Here is a 21,401-nt window from a genome sequence, read left to right as displayed (position 1 = left end):
CCATCACCACCAAATCTTGGGCTTTGGATGATTTTGTTAGTTGCTTAAAAAAAGCCTCATCCACCTCTTCCACCTGGTTAGGTGGCCTGTAGTAGACTCCTAGCATGACATCTCCCTTGTTTTTTACCCCTTTTAGCCTAACCCAGAGACTCTCAACACTTCCGTCTCCTATGTCCATCTCTACCTCAGTCCAAGTGTGTACATTTTTAATATATAAGGCAACACCTCCTCCCTTTTTCCCCTGTCTATCCTTCCTGAGCAAGCTGTACCCATCCACACCAACATTCCAATCATGTGTATTATCCCACCAAGTTTCAGTGATGCCAACAATGTCATAGTTGTATTTATTTATTAGCACTTCCAGTTCTTCCTGCTTATTCCCCATACTTCTCGCATTTGTATATAGGCATCTAAGATACTGGTTTGATCTTTCCTCCCAGTTTTGTCCTGACCCTCCTTTCTCTCTGCCAATATAGCCCACACTCCCTCTCGTTTCCGACCCTCTCCCAGGTCTCCATGTTCCCCACTTACCTGTGGGCTTTGCTCACCTGTCCCCGTCGAACCTAGTTTAGAAGATGACTTGTTAAAGGTTATTAGTTATATTAAGTTTGGGTTCTAACCTCAAACTTCAGTAAATTTGACCCCTAGTCCATGCTCTCCTTCACTCCCCTGAGATGTGACAGAGCTTCTTTTGTGCCTTGATACTTGTGTTACTGTGTCAACACCAACTAAATCATTTTGCCATACTATCTCTGTCAAACACAAGCTTGCAAAAGTTCAGATAAGGCAAAATGAGGCTGTGACACCCTATACCTCAAAGTGATGTCTGTTAGTCTATAAGGTGCCACAGGACTCTTGCTCGCTTTTTACAGATCCAGACTAACACGGCTACCCCTTTGATTTCCTTACCTCAGAGTAGTATCCTGTAACCCCTATATTCATTGTTCAAATATGGTTGTGATATTTCATACAAAGCATGCCTTGTAATATATCATATGAAAGGTCATGATATGCTGAAACCAATTGTTCTGTCAAAATATGTATATCATTAGTGTGTATGAAGTTATCAGATGTTGTTGTGTGGTTGTTATTGAAATATGCTGTGAGTTTGGGAGTCGCCCACTGCTAGTTCTTCAGTGACAACAAAGGGAATGACCCATGTTGACAATAGGAGGTGCTACTACCCCTGAAATGGATCTTTACTGGCTCCGGGTGGAGCAGATTACTTTCATATCAGTGAAAAAGGTCCACAGTAATTATCTTCAATACACAGCAGTTTATTGAGAAGGAATTACACAAGCAGTAAAGGGTTATATTAAGCACATAACTCCTATGTTAGACATTAAGAGCTATACATTAAGAGCTATACATTCCTCTTAACAAGTCTCTCTTTCACAAACATACACAAACAGGCCCTGCTCTAGCCTCACGCAGTTCCTGCTTGACAAACAGAGAAGATGGTTACCAATTTTATATACGGCTTCTTTTCTCCTGGTCTGTTCTTCTCAGCCCTCTGGTCTGTCTCAGATTTCCTCCAGGCAGGGCCCTCGTTGCCTTGAGAGCCCTCTGTTTCACAGTCCTACTTGAGCCCACAGAGCAGAGGTTTGGCTACTCTGTCTAGCAATGTTGCTTCTTCAAGAGTTAATTAAGGAATCCCAACCACAGTAATTTACTTTGCTTGATTCTTATACTATTTTTCCCCAAAGGAGACACATGTCTTAAAAGCATGCCCAGTGGACGTATGGTTACTAATTTTTACCTGATTAGTATTTTAGAAGGGGCTGGGTGGTAGTGGTACTGAACGAAGATCACCCATGTTTATTCACTCATCGGTCATTCACTCTATCTCTCTGTGTGACATTCCTGCTGTAAGGTCACTATAACCAGGTCGACCTGTGCTCCATGCTGGAACTTTATACACGTGATATTTATTTTCGTATGGGCCCATATTTGCTGACTAATAGGTACAACATTGATTGTACACACAGTCTTTGCCAGTCCTTTATCAAATTTGCTTCTGCTTAAAAGGAACCTGCTCCCAGGATCCTCTGCAGCCATTCAGCCATGTTTAAGTCATGTCAAGTTATGCTCTCACCATTCATTCAGCCTGGCCACACCAATTTGGCACCATCCCAACAACCCACACCCAGGCGGGCGTTAAATGACCATTAATCATCAGGGAAGTTGTAAACAAGAGATTTATAATTTTGTAGGAGAGTTGCACAAGCATCACACAATGGGGCTTGCTCAACTCTGTGACTCAGTAAGGCCAACAGAACATGTCTGGACCAGTACTTTCCAGGACTGAGGATATTAAAAAAAGGGACAGTGGCATCATGAGAATACTTCTCCTCCCTCACCTACGCTGAAGGCAACAAGAACAGTGGGAAGACAAAGACTTGAGCTGAGGAGACTGGTCCCAGGCTGAGAAGGAAAGTCAGCCTGTGCATTAAGGACTGTAACCTGCCTGCAACATCCAGTGCAGTGAGAAAAACTGCATGATCCAAACACTGGTAAGTCTAATAAGGTTTAGGATTAAGACTGTGTACTTACTTTTTATTTTCTTTGGTTACTATCTCCGATCTTTATGCCTACCATTTATAATCATTTAAAATCTACCTTTCTGTAGTTAATAAACTTATTTTAATGGTTTATCCTTACCAGTAAGTTTGTCTGAAGTACTTGGGGAATCTGATAAGGTTACAAAGGCTGGTACATATCCACTTTCCTTTGATGAAGTGGCAAACTAATTAATAAGTTTGCAGTGTTCAAGAGAAGGTCTTGAGCAGTGATAGACGGTATATTTCTCGGTGGAAGGATGGGGGCTTGGGAGACTTGCTGGTGTTTCCCTGCGTATAGTTCATGGGTGGCTTGGAGACCATTCATGCAATGTAGCTGGGTGTGCCGCTGCATGTTGGTGGCTGAGTGATAGTGCCTGGAAGGGTTTGCTGCTTGTCACTGGCAAAGCATTGTGAGAGACAGCCCAGGCTGGAGAATTAAGGGGGCACAGTGGTCCCACAATTCCAGGTTGTACCCCTGAGATCCTATCACAGTGCTGGTTCACAGATTACTGCCTCACCAATTCACCCAGTTTCATTATTAGAGCAATGGTTGTTTGGCAGAGAAGAGTATGTTTGATCAGCTGATGTTCTCCATGTATTGCTTGCATTTGTAAGGCTGTGAAAAGGTCTTGATGTTATATCCTTGGATGAATTAGCAAGAGAAAATTAACTATGATTAGGTGATAATGTGTTCTTATTTATATACAGTTTCATCTAAAATCTTTGTTTTCATTTCTGGCTGTATGAGGATTATGTTTTCACACTGGTTTATGCTGAGTAATTTTTCTGTCATAATAAATTTTCTTGAATTTTGTCCTCTTGAAAACTTTTATCGTGCCTTTTGCTGTCTACTTTGTGCAGATCTCATAAATTAAATAGACGGGTCATACTAATGTTTGGAGTGATTTTCAGGGAACTCGGAAGTGCTGCAGGAAGTGATGCTAATGATTCAATAGGCGACACTTTTCCCTATGAGCCGAGTGAAATGTAAAACAATGGTCCTATCCATTGGATTATATGTCACTTTCCACAAGAGGTGTTGCCTCCTGGCTGAGTCATAGGTAAAATTCAAGGCTCTCACAGGGAAGTTTCCCACTTGGAGCTGAAATTGGTGATGTGGAGTCAGAAATTTCATAGTTAATTTATTACACAATTAAAAATTTACACAAGCCCTGTTTCTTTGGACAGTAGTAGGAACAAACTGCATGTAGACAACTACCTTTTGCAGGGATTCCAGGGAAGAAACCACTTCCATGTCCCAAGAGCTTCTCTTCAGGTGCTCATGCAGAGACACACCAAACTCAATGTGACTGTTCAACACCCCTTCATTCAGTTCTCAACCTCTGAGTTTGAAACCTAGGATCCCTTGTTAGCTGACTCTTGCAGTCCGGGATCCGTACTACTTTGATTCCCTGAATATGACTTTAATAGCCTAATACAAGGTTCAATAGAATGACATGAAAAGGACATATTTGGTGGTCTTCAACCTCTTTGTGGAACATGAACAGAAAGATAAGGTTTCAGAGTAGCAGCCAGGTTAGTCTGTATCCACAACTGTCTGTAATGGACTATCTTGATTATCACTACAAAAGTTTTTTCTCTTAATTAATTAGCCTCTTAGAGTTGGTAGGACAACTCCCATCTTTTCATGTTCTCTGTATCTGTATATATATCTCCTTACTATATGTTCCATTCTATGCATCCGATGAAGTGGGCTGTAGCCCAAGAAAGCTTATGCTCAAATAAATTTGTTAGTCTCTAAGGTGCCACAAGTACTCCTGTTCTTTTTGAGAAATATAAGGAAAACTTACCTGCAAATTTCCTGAGCTTCTAGCATTTAGATTTTCTTTTTAAACATTCTGCTGTTATTTTAAGTGTCAATGTATTCAGAACCTTCATAATAAATAAAATTCAAAATAAAAATAAAGATTTTTGGCTGGGAGTAGACTTACATTTCTGCTCTCCCAATTTCCCCAGTCGGGCAATTTCTATGTAAAATTCATCATTTCAATGCAATAATGAATATGAAAAAGTTTTAAACTTAGATTTTGATATTCACAATAATAATTCCTGGCTTCTTGCATCCAGTACTTTTGGGATATTACTACATCAGTGACTGTATTGGAATGCGATATATGTAGCTGCATTAGAATGAAGGAGTGAAAACAGACTTGGGAACTAGAAATAACTGGCCAACATCAATATACTTCAAAAGTATGTGTGTAGAGAAGTTCTTTAATCAGAAATGAAGCAGTTGCTTTCATAGGTCTTGAGAAGGAGCAAGTGTATTTGTATAATGAAATAGTAATATTTTACAACACTGAATTAATTTTACTCTTATGATGTGAACATTACATGGCAGCTCATTTTGGTTGAAAGGCAGCCAGCCTTGCACACATCTTAATAGTCACCCTGTGTTCTAGAGATGAATGAACAGGGATGCTGAAACATTGCCCTGTTAAGGAAGGGGAAGGGGGGGGGGGGGATTCTTGCTTTTTTATAGTAGGGTTGTATTTCTCTAATTCTGCAACTGATTTTTCCATTATATATATATTGTTTCTGGCTTATTTCCACAGAAATTACTAGAGATTCTGCCCTTGATTTCAGTTAGGAACAAGATCTAGCCCTACAGGTGGAGTGCCCCTACACACTGGTGGACGTTTCGGATTTCCCCCAACGTTTCATACAGTTCTGCAGAGAATTAGCATCACCACCCGTTAATCAATGGGATACATGAGGAAGCTTTAGCATCCTTGCTGCGTTGGCTCAGCGGCGAAGTTCCCATTGCCACCAAAGGTGCGGGCATCAGGCCTGACACGTGCCACCTCCTTCGAAAGGCCGCTAGGGACAGGCAGGGCCGGGTAACACCGAGGAGAATCCGGTGTAGGTGCGTGGTGGGGAGACGTAGCACTGGCCCGCCCCGCGGTCCTGTCTCTAGCGGGCAGAGGGGTCTGCGCATCGAGGGGGTCCTGACCGCAGCCACCGGGGGATGAGGCAGGCTCAATCCGCGCAGGCGCACTGCTGCCCAGCGCAGGCAGCAAGCGGGCATGGAGAGATGGGGAGGGGAGCTTCCTGCGCTCCTGTCGCAGTTAGGCAGACTGAGTGCGCCTGCGCGCTGGGGAGGTGGTGGAGGAGGGCGGGGCTGTATTTTGAACGGCTGGATGCGGGTGGCTCACTATTTGGCAGGAAGGTGAGGAGGCCTCTACCCTGGCAGCAAAGGCAAGGCGGGGAGCGGCGGCTCCAAATGTGGCAGAGGAGAGCAGCAGGCAGCGGCGGCAGAGGAGGGGGGCACACAAGAGAAGGGGCGCAGCTGTCCCCGCGGCGGAGCTGAGCGGCCTGGCGAGGCAGGGGGGCTCCGTCAGCTGCCGCTCTGGCACCCCCAGGCCGTCCGCCTGGCACCCCCGGGCCCCGTCCGGCCAGCAGGTGAGAGCGAGAGCCGAGGGGGAGCCTGTCGCGCCGCCCTTGGCCTGGCCCAGTACCAGGCCGAGCCGGAGGGAGTCGCTGTGGGGGGAGCCGGAGCCGCCGCTCCCAGCCTCCCCCTCCCTCGGGGCTGCCATTAGTTATTCACTCGTAGCTGGCCCCGCCCCAGGGCCCCCTCCCGGCCGTCGCTGTTGTGACTCAGCCTCGGGGCCCAGCTCCATCCTGGGGTGTGCGGGGGGAGGCCCCGGTGTGACCGCTCCTGCCCCGCCCCCTTGGGATCCGGGGGAGGGGTCCTCTCGCTGCCGTCCTTAATACCGCCCCCTCGGGCTGCACCCTCCTCCCCCGCTGCCGGACTGCAAGCGGGGGGCCCCCCACGGGGGGGGAAGGGCCCCCCCCTCGCTGGCAAAGCCCCTGAGTCAAGCCCCCCTCCCAGTTGTGCTGCAGCGTGTGTCTCTCCTGCCCCCCCATGTGGCCGGGCGAGGGGGTGCGTCGCACGGGGGCTGGTGCCCGACTGGGGTACGCGGGGGTTGGGGGCACAGCTGTTGCGGTGGGACTGCGCCCGGCTCCCTGCACCGGAGCGACACACGGCACTGTCGCTATCTGAGACACTCCGTGTGCGCGTGTGTGTGAGCGCGCCTGGCTCGGGCTCTGCTGGCTTCCTTTGTCTGCTGCTGCCGCCGCGCTCCCCTCCTCCCTCTCTCGGTACCTCTCTCCCTCCCGCCCCCTCGCCCTTCCCCCTCCCTCCCTTCCTTCCCCTCTCTCCCAGACTCCAAGCGCTGCTGCAGCTGCAGGTTTGTAAATACTGGACCAACACACACACAACATGGCTGACGCTCGCCCTGCTCTTCCACCAGGCTCTCCTCCTCTGTTTCTCTCCGTTTCTTAATGTTTCATCCGTACGTGCTTTTCTGTCTCGTTCCCCATCCCTAATCTCCTTCCCCATCCCCCCCCAAAAAGGAGGAAAAGCAATTCACCCTCCTTCTTGCGCGCATGGCGGGATTTCAAGGGTAAGGATCCTTGCTTTGGAAGCTTTCTCCTTTCGCTTTGCTGTTTACAACAAAATGAAACCTAAAATCAGAGGGAGCCTGGCAAGGTCTGGGGCGGAGGGGGAGGGAGGTGAATGGGGTGAGCCCTGCTGAGAGAGGCTTGATTGGAATGTGCGTGTCTTTTTCTCTTTAGGGAGGTGGTGGGGGTGGGGAGAAAACTGATGCACCAAAATGTTGGCAGAGATGAAATACTCGGTGTTGCACTTGCAGAATGCTCTAGAGCAGTTTCTTTTCTCTTTCTTTAGAATGTGGCTCATTATAAAGGTATCAACCCAATACAGTCACTTGAAAAAGAACTAGATCACTTAGGTCAGAATGTGTGTTGGGTAGATAAATACCATAATGTAGGCTTTTGGAATTTTTGGCTGTACCTTCTCCAATACAGTATCAATATCTTGAGGAGCTTTCATACCATAGGATCCAGAACTGGAATGGAGGCTTGCTGAATCCTCTTTTGCAATGCCAGGTTTGTTGTACAAACCTATTTGCCCTTGTGATGACCACATCATGGCTGAAGGATGTTTCCTTTATAAAAGAAACATGATGCTGGGTATGCCAGAAATCTGGAAAGAATTGTGAACTTCAGTGTGCTGTGCTGAACTGCAACAAGAAAGCATGTTTCCTTCCTACTTGCTCCCGGGCTCTGGATGGAGTCCTAGCACTGGGCTAACAGTCAGTCCCACACCCTCAGGCCTCAGTTATCCACAGTACCCCCTTCTGGCTTCCAGAAGAATGTCCTCAAGTCAGTGTATAAATGATGATGAATTTCTAAACTAGATGCCAAAATAATATTGTTTGATGGCAATTTCTTGTGCATATTTTCCCCATTCTAAAGTGACCTGGAGTAGAGCTGAATTTTTTTCTAGATTAGTTTTAATAGTCACTTTTTAGTGCTTCCTAGGCCTCTTGCTACATGTTTTGTGACTTTAGTGGTAAACATTTCATTTTCAAAGCTTAAATTTACAGTATAATGCTGCTGGTGTATTGTCTAAAATGAAGTTAACATAGGTAAAACTAAAATTATTTCACTGACTTGGATAACATACACTGCATATTTGTGTGGAATCATTGCAGTAACTTATTGATAGGCCTAACTTCCATTAATATCTGAGTTGTGCTCCAAGGTAACATTTTAGCTTTTGTAGTTTTGGATAGCCTGCTTTGCTTTGGAAGCTTCTGGTAGTTTCTAGAAGAGAAACAGACTGGTATATTTGCATTTGTATAGGTTTTGAAAGGTATTTAAGTGGAATTATATTTCTTGTGTTGGAATTAGGTATGATGTGTTATACTGGCTGTATAAATATTTTACCATTTGCATCTCTATTACAAAATGTAAATTGAGTAGAGGTGAGGTCCAAATTAGAAGATCATTTTGGAATGGGTATCTATGTCCGCTATACTTCATACAACGGAGGTATTGCGATATTCAGTTATTCCTTTAACCTCACAAGGTTCTTTAGTAATATCTGTGGAACCATTAAAATGTTCTAATAGTAGCAGGTAAATAGCTATGCATTACATATCAACCACACTTCAAAACTGCTATAATTTTTTTTTTATATGAAAAGCCTGCAAGTGTACTATGTGTGTTCAGGTCCCCTCTCCTCCTTAGTCCTGTTGATATGCAGCTGCAATTTCATTGCAGAAGTAAAACTAACTTGAATGTTGGACTTATATTGTAACTGTTTCAATGGAATGTGAATTCAAAATGTTTACCCATATAATTTATCAATTAAAGCTGTCATTTATGTTGGAACTGGACCTTGCTCTATAAAGCTAGCAACTAACTTTTCTTGCAGTTGAATAAATTCAGTTCATGGTTGCTTGGTACTGTTGTAGGTATCCTATAAGTAATTTTGTATACCCTGTACACTTTACAACATGATTTTTTTTTTTTTTTTTTTAGTTGTACAGATGAATCCTAGCCCAGAATGGAAGTCATTGATCTTTCTCAGTAGTGTTGCATAGGGAACTGGTCTGACCTAGGTATTTGCCCAGAGAATCCTCTCAATTTTCACCTCTTTTTCAAGTACAAATAGAGCAGGTGGGTGCCATTGGAGGACCACTTCTTGCATATTGGGGTTGGGAGACAATGAAATATAAAATTCAAGAAGCTGTCAAGGTTATTGTGCCTAAAAGACAAAGTATCATGTTGATAGAAAAACATAGAGCAGAACAATGTGCATCAAGATTGAGGGATAGCTCAGTGGTTTGAGCATTGGCCTGCTAAAACCCAGGGTTGAGTTCAATCCTTCAGGGGGCCATTTAGGGAACTGGGGCAAAAATCTGTCTGGGGATTGGTCCTGCTTTGAGCAGGGGGTTGGACTAGATAACCTCCTGAGGTCCCTTCCGACTAGGGTGACCAGACAGCAAGTATAAAAAATCGGGACGGGGGTGGGGGGTAATAGGAGCCTATATAAGAAAAAGACCCCAAAATCGGGACTGTCCCTATAAAATCGGGACATCTGGTCACCCTACTTCCAACCCTGACATTCTATGAAGATTTAATATAAATTACTCATTAATATAACCATATTGTAAAACAAGAGTGAAAGGGGAAGAACTTGTAAAACACCTATTGTACAGGTAGGTTAACAGGAGGAGGTGAAAAGTGGGAAACTTATAAACTGATTTACCCTTTATTAACATTTTTATCAGTGGATCTTGGTACAAACAGCAAACCATAATAGAGTGTGATTCTTCATTTTAGCACAGAGCTTCACAAATGATTAAATGAACTCTTAAGGTAATAGGCGGTTTTAGTTCCCGTCCACTTGAACTCCTACAGCTCTTCTGTTTTAGCTGTTCATAAGGGTGTGTGAATATTACCCTTCCATCATTCATCTTAATTCGGTACCTTCCCCCCAGTAATAGCTGCCAAACCCTTCTTGCCATCTTGAGATTGATAAAAATCTTGCTGATGCAATGTCTGTCAAACTTGGTTTAAAATATTTTAATGCATTACAGATAACTTCATTAAATTCCAACTTGTTTTGTCAAATATGATTAAGATTTTGAAGAGCAAAACAGAACAGCTTATCTTTGCCATTAAAGTTGTGCTTTTGGTTTTACTCACAAACTTATTAGGAAGACGAAACTGACTCTGCTTGATAGTATGTGCAGGAAGGTATTTTGTATGTAACAATTTTAGACCATGGCCAAAATATCCTAATGTCGATGTCTCCAAAGGATGTTATCTGAAAAATGACTAACATGGAGGCTTATTTTGTGTCTTGCTGACCCTGTAGTTGTGTTGGTGCTTTAGAAGACCTGAGAAGAAGTAAACTTTCAGATGAAAATAGCAATAAAATACTATGATCGGCTCAATTTTTTTCATACTGTATGTAAAGGATTCATCTTTATTCTTTGAAATGTTCTTATATTATTTTCATTATGTCACTGTGGGTGGTTTTAAACCAACTACTATATTGGATGTGAAAACCTGACTTTTACAGAAGATTTCTAAGTTGACTTATTTTCTCATCTTCATCTCTTTCTTTTAAGTAGTTGGCATAGACACGCAGCTTGTACTTAGAAGAAAAATGTCAATCATTCAACTTGCTTTTATGTATGATTTAAAAGATCTCTGGTTATGGCTCTGTGGTAATCCTGTTTCTTATTGCTCTGTTACTAGCTAGTAGTTTCTGCACATTCTTTAACTCAAGAGAAACCTACCTAAACATCAACATATTGCATAACAAGATCATGAAGAATCAGAATTCATTTTATGAGTAGATGTCTGTATTCTACACCTCCCTCAACATACAGTGAAGAATGAGATTTTTAAAGCATCCTAGGGATTTGTCAGATATGCCATTAAAGTTTAATACAAGATGTGTCTAAAACCACTAAACTACTTTGAAAGTCTCAACCAAGGCATTTACTTGAATTACTAGCAGTATGTAGGACCGCTTTTACCATATGGATGAATGTTACATATTAAACCAAAACAGGAAGCCAGATCCTTTAAGCCACTGTAATTCTGAATTTAAGAATGTAATTGACTCTTCTAAAAGTGAAATTGACAAGTATTGAAAGTGTTTTCCTAACTGGAGACTCTTTCTATATTCCTCTTCGGCAGTGTATGGTATGAAACTGGTGTAATTCCATACTAAGTGAGATCATACATATTTCCCTCCATCTACCTTTAACTATTTTTTTTAGTGTAGTGGTAAGTCCAACTGCCACAATGCATTAATCACAGGCACGGATGGTGGCAAAAGCTTATATTTTAGAATATCATATTCTTCAACACGAGGTCCCAGTATCTGCAGATCTTAGCAAGGTGGTTATTGATGTCTATAGAATCATTTTACATCAATATGAGTAAATTTGGAAAAGACATGGGGAGTTGTAAGTGAACTATAAAAGAGCAACAATGCTGTACTAGAGATTTATTTCCTGAAGCATGCTTGAGACATTATAGAGTTGTAGATGGGTTTTTTTGGGTTTGTGAAGGAAGGTGGCAAGACAAGACATCTCAGGGTTTTCAATTATGTATTTTTCAACTAATTGTTACATTGTGGGAAATTTTTAGAGAATTTTTCACTTGACCAGAGCTCAAAGAGCCGGGAAGCTTACTATTCAAGAAGCTAAGGTCAAGAACCACTGACAGTTTTGCGAACATCTAAAATAGTTTAATAAAGTTTTAATAAAGTTATCCTATAACACTCCTGTATTATCCATCATTGCTGAATGATGCGTACTGTTTAGGGCCTGATTGTGCAAGTGTTTACTGTCAAGTGTATTGCTATCAGAAGTTTCTCGATTTCAATGCAGCACTGTGTTCGATAGCAGATGTGTGCGGGCTGAGGCACTTAGATTGTAATCTCATTGGAGAAGGGCCTGGGTCTCCCGCGTGCCCCCCCCCCCCCACACCAAATACCAGGCAGAGAATGATATTGGCATATTTAATTTTTTTTTCTTTTATAAAATGGCCTTTTCTGTTCATTGAGTGATTGCATGATGGTGACTTGTGACATCATTACACTTAAATCTGGGAAGAATGTGCTGTCATAGTTATTGGGCTATCTGCATCTCTGACCTTTCTTGATCTCTTCAAGTTCTCCTGGTGTCAGATCTCACCTTCACTTCTCTCTGCATAGAATCACATGATCTTTACCACACAGAGTTGGCCTTAGGTGTCAGTCCAAAGTACAAACCATGATTACCTCAGCAGGCCAGAGTTATTTTCTGTACCTATAGTTCCACTCCTTAGAAGCAGTGGCAGCGGTGGTACCCATTTAGTGATTTTTTTGATCTCTTCTGTTCCCAGCCTTGGCAAAACAGCTGTGTAACTTTAGCTAGATGCAGTGGTTCTCAAACTTTTGTACTGGTGACCCCTTTCATATAGCAAGCCTCTGAGTGTGACATTCCCCCCCTTTATAAATTAAAAACACTTTTTAATATATTTAACTCCATTATAAATGCTGGCCGCAAAGTGGGGTTTGGGGTGGAGGCTGACAGCTCGTGACCCCCCCCCCCCCGTAATAACTTTGTGACCCCGAGGGGTCCCGAACCCTAGTTTGAGAACCCCTGGGGTATAGCCTGGAAATACGCAATTGTTGTGGAACTATCCCCCCTCCCAACTGTTTGTTGAGAGGTTGCTTATCTAGCTTCATTATGTTGCTTTCTTGCTTGTTATTCCAGCAGCTCCCTGTTAAACTGTGTTAAGTGATCTTGATATTCCATCCATTCACTTCTCAGCAGTTGAAGATGGGGAAACAAAGATTGGGAGCTACTGAGCTAGACAAATACATTGACACAAGAAACTGGTAACCCAGTTAACTATACAATAACTTTACCTCACAGACTAGATTACATTCTGTATTCATAAAATTACATACCTGTATTAGATTATTGTATTGCAGCTGCATATCAGCCATAGGTGTCTTCCTCCCCCCAGTTAGAATGGAATTTATTTGCACGCACTTGGTAGTCACTCATAAAGTGAAAAAATTGAGCGCTTTACAGTAAAATGCATCATGTTTGTTCTAAACTATATATGAAGCTTTCATGGCCTAACATGGCTTCCTTCTTGTTTTCTCTATAATCCCACATTTTTGCTTTTTCACCTTGCCTTGGATTCTTTCTTCTGAAACAGATGTAGCTGTCTGTCTCCTTCAAACAATTTCTCTCAACTTTAAATCCTACAATAATGTAAAAATAACCCTTACTATGTCATTTTAGTCTTTCTTTCCATCCCCAGAAACACAATCAAAGGACAGAGAGAGGTATCTGAAGCTAAATGAGTTTTGGTAGCCTTTTAGAAACTAATTCACACCTTTCTTCTCAAAACCTTATGGTTGTTAGAGAGGCTTATTAATGTAAGCTGCAATATTATTGGTCACTTTCTTAACATGTTCTGTTGCATGACCACCGTGTTGTCTAACCAAGCTCAGAGCAGACCTAAGTAACTTGGTAGTAAAAATCATTGGTGGTCAAGGGCATGGCTACACTCGAAACTCCAAAGCGTTCCCGAAGCAGCGCTTTGAAGTGCGAGTGTGGTTATGAACCATTTCAATTTGGGGCTTGTAGGCACTATTTATTGTAATATAAATAATTAAGGAATTGACTTCACCAAGGTAGCAATGGGTACATGAGACTGGTGGAACAGTGGCCTGCTCTTGTGCACTCTCAGGCTGAGCCTGCAGAAGTCTGAGAAAGGAGGGAGAAGGGAAAACTCACAAGCCTAAGGGAAAGGGGACCCAACTTTTTTTATTTGTTTTTTAAAGTACTATTTTCTTGAAAGACTGTCCAGTTCTTCCTCTTCTGAGTCCTTTTCTTTCCCCTCCTCCCCCAGTACTCTGTGATATGGTAGTTTGTAGGACATGTTTTGTGAAGATGACGTAAGTTGTAACATCACAACAACCAAAAAAACCCCCACGGTATTTGGTTCTTTTTTACATCAAGATAGCTATCTTTATATAAAATCTTAGAGGAGACAAGGCACAGATAGTTTTTACATCATTGTAGGGAGTTGAAGTCAATCATGTACTCCCCAGCTGGAATTGACCTCAGCGAGGTCAAAACTATTTGTGCCTTTTGTCTCCCCTAGGATTTTACGTTGAGATAGGTGCCTTTTTACATGGTTAGCATTTTTTTTTTCTTTTTTTTGTAGTGAAGACATAGCCTTAGTCAAGCAGAAGCAGGTAGGAGGAAAAACTAGGGGGAAAGGAATGCACATTTCTCCTTATTCTGACCTTGCCCAGAAAAAAGTTCCAGAGAAAACAATGCTCTTAGAATGGAGAACCCGCTCCCGTTGTTGAGTCCTTGACTTTATTATTTTCCTTTTCAAGCCCACTTCTTAAAGGTTTAATTTATTTCACTACAGGCAGGCTCCTGGTTACTCTGCTTGTCCTTGAGGAGCTGTTTCTGTAGACAGTTTATTCACAAACTATCCTTTCTTTTGAAAGATTACAAAGTTGAAAGTTCCAGCAAGCTAAATTGTCCAAGTGTAGCATCTTAAGTATTGTTTTGTTGGTATAGGCTATTAAATGTCATTACATTTCATGAAAACTCAATGTAGTCCATGAAAGTTGGTATCTTGCTTTTTGAAAAACTGCACTTTTTCTGTGTGCATTCTCTCAGGTGCTTGGTTGGCTGGCTTTTGCTCATGCACTCAGGGTCTAACTCAGGCCTGCACAACATACGGCCCGTGGGCCGCATGTGCACTGTGCAGCCCGCGGGGGGTGAATAGGCAAGTGGTGGGGTGGGGCAAGCCAACGGCTGGCTGGCGGGTGGGCAGGGTGGTGAAGAGGCCAGTGGCAGGCTGGGGAGTGAGGGTGAGCCAGTGGCAGGGGCAGCAGCAGAAGGTAAGAGGCCACCGGCGGGCAGGCGAGCTAGCGGGGGAGGGGGGACTGAGGAGGCGAGCGGGCAGTGGGGGATGAGTAGGGGGGATGGTGAGCCAAGCGGCCGGGCAGTGGCAGGGGGACTTTATACTTCGGGGGGGGGGGGGGGGGGCGGGGGAGGTGAGGAGGCAAGCGGCCAGTTGGTGGCTGATCTGTTCTACTGATCTTGCCTATCATAAAAATTGGTCCTTTTTGCTGCTTTTCTCTTGGCTGGGGGTTATCCCAATGCTGCAAAGAGGGTGTTCCCAAAGGAAGGTGCTTGCTTCTAACCCCCCCGAGGCCATCAGTATGTCTGCTCTTCTCTAGTCAGCCCACTTTACAAGTTTGATTGTCCTTGGTCTGGCTCCCATTCCCTCTCCAAGGGTTGCCGCTGTCTGGAGGTGCCTGCTTTTCACGCCTTCCTCATTCACACCTCATTCATTCAACAGGGCAGTTAATTACAAAGTGGGGGGAAGATCTTATTCTACTTCTAACAAAAAGACATTTTTCTTTTACCTTAATTATACTACCTTAGGGGCCCACTATAACATATTACGGAGGTTCAATACCGCTGTTTCGGCAGGGCGGTGCTGGGGAAGGAGGGTTTGTCTTCTGTGGGCTGTAATACTTCAGTTATTGGGTTTAGTGGGGCGAAGGGTTGCTGAGTGGTTGGTAGCCTGTGATATCCAGGAGATCAGACTAGTGGTCTAACATAGTGTGTCTACACTGCCACTTTCAGTGCTAAAACTTTTGTCATTCAGGGGTGTGAAAAAACACCCCCCTGAGCGACAAAAGTTTTAGCACTGAAAAGCTCCGGTATAGACAGTGGCTCCTGGCAATAAAGCTACCATCACTCATTTGGGATTGTTTTTTTTTTTAATCGCCGGGAGAGCTCTCCTCCGGCGATAAAGCATGTCTACACTGCCCATGTCACAGCGCTGTAACATGAGTAGTGTAGACATACCCTTAGTCAGAGTTTAATACAGCATTGGGCCTCTGATCACATCCCCCCCTCTCATCCCCCAAAACCTTGAAGGAATTCCCTGATGTGTATTAGTGATGCCATGCCCACCCAAAGCAATGCATATACTTCAATAGTAAACTGACAAGGGAATATTTTCACTCCCTAAATAAATCACTTCTTTCCTTCTCCTGAGAGTTCAATAAATCATTTTCCACAAAATACTTTTAAACAGTTTTGCCCCACGCTCATCTTTGTTGGGCTGTTTTGCTACCACTGTCTTCCTGAGTGGATGTATATCCTCCACTGTCTAGATCTGAAGTTATTGCTCTCTTCTCTTCTCCCCCCCACCTCCCAAACAAAAAATAGCAACACTTGGGCTTGTCTGGAATTGTCCTTCTTGGAAGGAATGTAGGGAAGCAAGGAACAATCAGTTCCCCAGCTTGACTTTTCCGGTCAGAATATTTACTCATCCTGGACATGTTGATTTTTTTTCAAACCCTAAGGGAAAATGGTTTACTTGTAAACTGAGCAAATGTGATAAGTTGAGGCACAATAAATAAGGAACCATACACTATCACTGCTTCTCATTGTTCTGAGAATAAACACTTTTATGGAGCATTCAGAGTTTAATTAGCAAGTAGTTTTAAATATGAATTTTCTTAACCATTTATGGACTGTAATACTGGTTAACAGTTAAGAGTTTTCATTTTTCTGTTCTCCATCTTCAATTCATTAACTTTTTGTTCAAAAACTTTATTCCATTCACATTCCGGGTTTATCCAGTAAACTAATTTTTGTTAACTGAAGCTAAATGTATGCTTGTTACAGATTCTGAAAATACCAACACAATCTTTCAGTTCAAGGTTTCATTTTTCTGTCCCTTGATCCTGCAAAAATTTAAGTACTAAGTGCTAAGTTGTTGTGGCTACTTGCATGCTTAAAGTTGCTTATATGTGTAAGTCCTTGCATCACTGGGGTTCAGAGGAACAACAGTGATAAATGTTATGATTACAATGAGAGGAATATTGTGCTATTCTTTAAATTTGGCAGGAACGTAGATTACACAATGAACGTGCTATTTATAACCATGGTATTTCATATTGTAGAAACTTTTTATTCAGATATGTCAAGTAAAACATTTTCACAATTGGGGTTATTTTCATGTAAAACTCTAATCAAATAGTGAGTTAAGACTGTTAGAGACTAGCAAAAATGTGTGAGTTAAGTTCAGCTGGAGATGGTTTGTTCCTCTAGTCTCTTTAAAGATATAGTTAAAGTCAGTGGAAGAGTTCCTTTCCATGTTCATTTATTCATTTTTTTTCTTCTCATGGGACTGATCCTGTAAAAACTTACATAGTGGTTAAGCACATATGTAAGTCTTTACAGGATCAAGACTGCAGATAGTACTGATAACTTTGCCTTTGGACAATTTTTGGAATCTCTTAGTTCAGTTATGTATTGAATTGCATAATAAAATCTGCCCTTTCACTACTGATAATACTTAACAGGATCACTTTGGTTAGTCTCTAAAAACTGAAGGAGACTTCTTCCTTGTTGGTAGTGTTAACTTTATTTGATTATTATTGGGGCGGGGAGGGGATAGTGGGTTATAGAGTTGATACACAATAGGACTTATTTTCTTTATCCATTCAGTGCTGCTTGTAATGAGCTGTAGAACTCTTAAAACATGCAAAATAGGGTTTTAGTTGACAGCCAGTAATGATAAATGTGTTATCAGTTGGACTATAAATTGATCAGCCAGATACTAATAGGGTATAAAAAGGGAGTTGTAACTCCTTAATAATAGCTTATATTTATATAGCACCTTTGATCCAGAAGCATTCAAGCATGTGTTAGAGTAGACTATACACATAGAAATTGAACATGGCAGCAGTACACAAACTTGAGGAGAGAAGTTAAGTATAACTTCTTTAACTGAAATTACAGGATTCATTTTTAGTAGATAAATCATGAGTAGCCACCTTGAAATCTGACTAGAAAATTCCCTCCTGTGACTTGCATCTGAAGAAGTGAGGTTCTTACCCACGAAAGCTTATGCTCCCTGTTAGTCTTAAAGGTGGCACAGGATCCTCTGTTACTTCCGCCTGTGAATAGTGGTTTGTGATCTACTAATGACATGAGTGATTATGGTTTAGGATTTTATTTGATCTGAAAAATTATTAATATATCCTCAGTACTCCAAGGAGAAAGTGACACCTACTTGGTGCAGTACGTGCAGTGTCCTTTAACACATTGAGATTTTTTTTTCTTAGGCCTTGGCTACACTTACCCGGTAGTTCGGCGGCGAGCGATCGAACTTCTGGGTTCGACTTATCGCGTCTAGTCTGGACGCGATAAGTCGAACCCGGAAGTGCTCGCCGTCGACTGCGGTACTCCAGCTCGGCGAGAGGAGTACCGCGGAGTCGACGGGGGAGCCTGCCTGCCGAGTGTGGACCAAGGTAAGTTCGAACTAAGGTACTTCGAACTTCAGCTACGTTATTCACGTAGCTGAAGTTGCGTACCTTAGTTCGAATTAGGGGGGTAGTGTAGACCTGGCCTTAGTCTTGGACTCTTCTTGGCCTCTTGTCCAAGTAACAAGTAGGCCTGACACTGCTAAGTGTAAGAATTTGAGGTAGAATGGTTACTGTGATACAGGAAGGGAAACTTTTTTTTTAACTCCTACTTGAGCCAAAGTAATGAACTGAGACCGAACTTGATGTTTCTTAAAGTATTTTCATCAGGATACTGAAGATGATGATTTCTTTCTTTGACAGGGTTACTGGTCTAGTGGATGTGGGGAAGCAATGGACCTAATATATCTTGATTTTTATTAAGGCTTTTGACACAGTCCCACATGACATTCTCCTAATCAAACTAAAGTAATATGCTCTAGATGAAATTACGATAAGGGTCTGCCCAGCTAGTTTAAAGACCATACTCTGAGTAGTTATCAGTGCTTCACTATCAAACTGGGAGGGCATATCTAAGGGGGTCCCACGGGAGTCAGCCCTGGGTCCAGTACTAGTCACTATTTTCATTCATGACCTGATAATGAAGTAGAAAGTATGCTTATAAAACTTGCAGATGGCTCCAACCTGGGAGCACTTTGCAAGCACTTTAGAGGACAGGATTAGAATTAAAAAGGGCCTTGACAAATAAGTGAATTGGTCTGCATTAAATAAGATGAAATTTAATAAAGACCGGTGAACTTCCCTTCACTTAAGAAGGAAAAATCAAATGTGCTACTACAAAATGGGGAATAACTGGCTAGGTGGCAGTAATGCTGAAAAGGATGTGTGGGTTGTGGATCACAAATTGAATATGAGTAGACAGTTTGATGCATTTGCAAAAGAGGCTAATATTCTGGGGTGTTTTAACAGGAGTGTCAAATGTAAGACATGGGAGGTAACTGTCCAGTGCTACTTGGCACTGGTGGGACCTCAGCTGGAGAACTGTCAAGTTCTGGGCACCATACTTTAGGAAAGATGTGGACAAATTGGAGAGAGTCCAGAGGAGAATAACAAAAATGATGAAAGATTTAGAAAACCTGACATATAAGGAAAAGTTAAAAAAACTGGACATGTTTAGTTTAGAGAAAAGCAGACTGAGGGGAGACCAGATAACAGCCTTACTATGTTAAGTACTGTTATAAAGGGGATGGTGATCAAATGTTTTCCATGTCCACTGAAGTTAGGACAAAAGTAACAGCCCTAATCTGCAGCAAGGGAGTGTGACGGGTTGGATCACAGAAACCCCCTTGGGAGCTGCCACCCGATGTGCAAAGACTACCCCTGCTCCTGTTTTCCCTGCCAGCTCAGGACTCCAGCACCCTGTCTTGCTGAACCTGACACTCCCGTCTGGCTCCAGCCACAGACCCAGGGCCTGAATCACTCGTCCCAAAGCTGCAGGTTTACCTGAAGACAGCTCACAGTAGTGTGCTTGTCTTTAGCACTCAGTTGCCCAACTCCCAATGGGGTCTAAACCCAGATAAATCCGTTTTACCCTGCATAAAGCTTATACAGGGCAAACTCATAAATTGTTCGCCCTCTATAACACTGATAGAGAGATATGCACAGCTGTTTGCTCCCCCAGGTATTAATACATACTCTGAGTAAATTACTAAATAGAAAGTGATTTTATTAAATACAGACAGTAGGATTTAAGTGGTTCAAAGTAGTAACAGACAGAACAAAGTAAGTCACCAAGCAAAATAAAATAAAATGCGCAAATCTATGCCTAATCAAACTGAATACAGATAATCTCACCCTCAGAGATGCTTCAGTAAGTTTTTCTCAGACTGGACACCTTCCAGGCCTGGGCACAATTCTTTCCCCTGGTACAGCTCTTGTTGCAGCTCAGGTGGTAGCGAGGGGATTCTTCATGATGGCTCCTCTCCCTCTCTGTTCTCTTCCCCCCTTTATATATCTTTTGCATAAGGCGGGAACCCTTTGTCCCTCTGGGTTTCCACCCCCCCTCACTGGAAAAGCACCAGGTTAAAGATGGATTCCAGTTCAGGTGACATGATCACATGTCACTGCAAGACTTCATTACTCACTTGCCAGCACACACATATACAGGAAGACTCACAGGTAAATACAGCCATCTGCAGACAATGGGAGTCATCAAGATTCCAAACCATCATTAATGGTCCACACTTTACACAATTACAATAGGCCCTCAGAGTTGCATTTTATATTTCTAGTTTTAGATACAAGAGTGGTACATTTATACAAATCAGATGATCATACTCAGTAGATTATAAGCTTTGTAATGATACCTTACAAGAGACCTTTTGCATGAAGCATATCCCAGTTACGTTACAGTCACTTATTACCGTATTTTCTCTAAAACTATCTCAGTTACATTATATTGACTTATTATCAAGTTTTTATAAAACCATATAGACTGCACAACGTCACAGGGAAATTTAGATGAAACATTAGGAAATTTTTTCTAGCTATAAAGGTAGGTAATTTCTGGAATAGTCTTCCAAGGGGGCTTGTGGAATCCCCATCATTGGAGGGTTTTAAAAACAGGTTGGACAAACACAAGTCTGGGATGGTCTAGTTTTACTTGGTCCTGCTTCAGTGCAGTGGGCTGCACTTGGTGACTTGTCGAGGTCCCTTCCAGCCCTGTGCCTATATGATTCTATGAGAAACTAGATCCCTTAATAACCAAGTAGATTGTAGAACAAAACACTGTGGATCTGATAAGTATTTCAGTTAGCTCTTTCCTGAAAAGAGTGGTATTGATGCAGATAAGGAGCAAATGGTCTAGCATAATACTGGGAGGTGTGTAAGTGGTGGCAGAAATGTCTGCCTTAAAATTGTAGGAATATAACAATAGCATGGTGTAAAGACAAAATAACACAGGACTGGAATTCCAGAGTTCTAATCCCCATTATGTCTCTGGGTTTGTAGCATTTGAGAAGGAATTCTTAAATGACTTGCATTGATCCCATTTTACATATAGGAAACTGCTTGCCCACTTTTCAGGGTTGTGTGGATAAATAGATATTTGTATATAACTTTGATGTGGTAAACTGCAGTGTGTAATAGCTATAAAGGGGCTGCACCACCAT

The 21,401-nt window shown here is 42.5% G+C and overlaps 1 protein-coding gene across 21 annotated transcripts in view; it reads left to right on the top strand.

Moving 5' to 3' along the window:
* Positions 1 to 2,366: 2,366 nt before the first annotated feature.
* SPIN1 (spindlin 1) overlaps positions 2,367 to 21,401 on the top strand; it is a 120,041-nt gene continuing 101,006 nt past the window's right edge. For 5 of the 21 annotated variants that reach the window (XM_065599347.1, XM_065599337.1, XM_065599335.1 and 2 more), the window contains exon 1: positions 5,758 to 5,984. The gene's annotated coding sequence lies outside the window, so the exon portion shown is untranslated. Of the gene's footprint in view, positions 2,514 to 5,596; positions 5,985 to 6,174; positions 6,989 to 8,954; positions 9,072 to 21,401 lie in introns of those variants that run through there. The other 16 variants (XM_065599343.1, XM_065599336.1, XM_065599341.1 and 13 more) reach the window with 13 other exon arrangements.

Source organism: Chrysemys picta, chromosome 6 (assembly GCF_011386835.1).
Source record: "Chrysemys picta bellii isolate R12L10 chromosome 6, ASM1138683v2, whole genome shotgun sequence".
In the NCBI taxonomy this organism is placed as follows: Eukaryota; Metazoa; Chordata; order Testudines; family Emydidae; genus Chrysemys; species Chrysemys picta.
Note: the sequence above shows the minus strand (reverse complement) of the source record. Positions and strands in the feature narration are given on the sequence as shown.